Consider the following 2,711-nt stretch of genomic DNA (forward strand, 5'->3'; position numbering starts at 1 on the left):
CCCGGTACTGGGCTTGAACCCACAAGCGGTGAGATCATGACCTGAGCCGAAGTCAGATGCTCAACTGACTGAGCCACCCAAGTGCCCCAGAGGTATTTTAAATTTGAATGGATAAATCAAAAACCAGAAATTATGTTTGGTAAATTTGGGAATGAGTGTTTTCTAGTAATTACAGATTAGAAGGCAGAAATCAATTTAGAGAAACACAGACAAACCTCATGTTTACAATGATTGTGCCACAGACTTAAATTTTAGTAGTGTATTAGTGAACTGTTCACACTTAGATCTTCACCTTAAGATTAGATAGCTATTTCTTTAAAAATAAATCTCAGTACTTTATGCAAATAAATCAGTCTTCCTTGTGCCTTAAAACACTTAAAATTTCTCCATTATATATACACAAAACACCTACCATTTTGTAGGGCAAAATACATATTTTCATAACAATAGTATATTGTACATCTCAAGTGTGAACAATACATAGCACATGGCATACAGTATTCAATAATGTAAAATATAATACAAATTATTTACAATTTTTAAGCTCATCTTTTGCACTTGCATATTATAAAGCAACATTTCCATTTATGTACCAATTTTCCTTTCAATAGTCCAGGGATTTTGAAAAAAAAACTATTTTACAGATGTACAACAATCTGAGATCTAAGTTTCAACTTTTAGGAGAGTTTTTAATTATACTGCCATTAACTCCTTATTTTTATTGAGGTTTCCAATGCTGCTTCCTGTCCAGTGAGTAGGAGGCTTTGGAAGAACACAAAAGAAGGTGGATCACTAAACTTTGCCCCAGCATAATTTTCCTTTTTGGTTCACTTCAGTTAGAATTGCTGATTTCTTCAAATGCATATTTCCAATGTTCTTGGTACTTATAAAAACCATTTCCCCTGCTTCTGAATTATATCAGATGAAACAGAATCCACCCAAAAGTTATTTTCTTTTTACAGAGTAATTTTGGATATTGTAAGTTATATTTGCTTTCCTATGTGTCTTTGGTTGTTCACACAAATGTATACCATGAACAAGCTGGCAGTGAGGAATGGCAATTTTCTCCAATTTTCCCATCTTTGATTTTAAAACCTCTCTTCTGAATGAGGGTTGGCTGGGCACCATGGGTGGCAGCAGGCCAGGGTAAGGGCTGGCTTCCTCAGTTTGGGTTATCGCCACAGGACCCAAGGCCTAATTGGTTGTCTATCCTAATACTTCCTGTGCTCTGCTCTGGAAGTCGTGGGTCTGCACCCACCCTTGACACCTGGCCGGTGCTGTTGGTACTGATGGAAGCTGCTGGATGCTGCCTCACTGGGCTTGTCTGCACCTTCTTCCACCACTTCTTTGGCACTGCCAGAGAGGTGCCTGTTGCTGTAGCTAAATAACAGTTGGACAGATGTGCTGGGCCGGGAGGCTGTGGGTTCAGACAGGGACAGTCTTCCCCCAGGAATTGAGGGATGAAAAAAGTGTGGGACAGTGTCAGGGGTATGAGATGCGGGGTAAAGGCAGCTAGGCGGTAGTCACCATGGGAAAGGCCCCAAAGTAACCATGAGCAGAAAAAGAAAGGGGGTCCCAGGAAAAGTGGCTCCAGCTGCAGGACAAAAACGATAGTCATAGTTCTAAGAAGAAAGTGGCTCAGCAGGAAGAGAAGGATGAAGTGCAGCCAGAGATCACAGGGCAGCAGTGGCTGCTGCTAAGAGAACCCCAGTGGAGCACATGGACCATGGTCTTGGCGATGGCAGTGCAGCAACAAAGTATAGATCTTTTTAAGTTTATCTTACTTGGAATTTGTTGTGTTTCTTAGAGGTGTAAGTAAAGTTTTTCAACAAATTTGGGTTTTCTTATCCATTATTTCTTCAAATACTCTATTCTTTTATTTTTGTTCATTCCTTCAAGGACTTCAATTATGCATATGTTGATGTATTTGATAATGTCCAACAGTACTCTTAGGCTCTGTTTTTCTTCATTCTTTTCCCCCCATTTTTCAGAGTGGATAACCTGCATTGACCATATTCAAATTTACCAATACTTTCTTCTGCCTGCTCAAATCTGCTGTTTACCCAATCTAGTGAACTTTTAAGTTCACTTATATTTTTCAATTCCAGAAATTGTATCTCTTTAATGATATTCTCAATTTTATGATGCATTGGCCTCATATTCTTCTTTATTTCTTTACTTATGATTTCCTTTAACTCTGAATATATTTATAATAGATTATTTAAATTATTTATCTAATATATCCAACATCTAGGCTTCTTCAAGGATAGTTTCTATTGATTTTTTCTTGTGTATGACCTATAATTCTGTTTCTTTGCAGTTCTTGTAATTTTTTATTGAAAACAAGGCATTTTTAATATTGTAATTCAACAACTCTGGAAATTAGATTTTTATTTCCACCCCCCCCCAGTGGTTTGCCTTTGTTGCTGTTTGAAGTTGTATTTGTTTTGTTTGTTTGTTTGCATAGTAACTTTTCTGAACTAGTTCTGTAAGCTCTGTATTCTTATTGGCCATTGAAGTCTTTGATTTATCAGCTTTATAGTCAGGTAATGATTGGACAGAGATTTCCTTAAACTCCTGGAAGCAAAATCTCTCTCATATTTTGTGAACGTGCTCTTTGTGCAAGTTCAGTCACTCTTTCAATAATCAACTGGGACATTTATAGCTCTGCCTTAGCATTCACTTCCTACTTATGCAGTACCTCAAGGTGA

General features: G+C 37.6%; 1 pseudogene; it reads right to left on the reverse strand.

Moving 5' to 3' along the window:
* Nucleotides 1-663: 663 nt before the first annotated feature.
* LOC101100191 lies at nucleotides 664-1,618 on the reverse strand (annotated as a pseudogene).
* Between the last annotated feature and the right edge of the window lie 1,093 nt (nucleotides 1,619-2,711).

Source organism: Felis catus, chromosome X (genome assembly GCF_018350175.1).
Source record: "Felis catus isolate Fca126 chromosome X, F.catus_Fca126_mat1.0, whole genome shotgun sequence".
NCBI lineage: Eukaryota > Metazoa > Chordata > Mammalia > Carnivora > Felidae > Felis > Felis catus.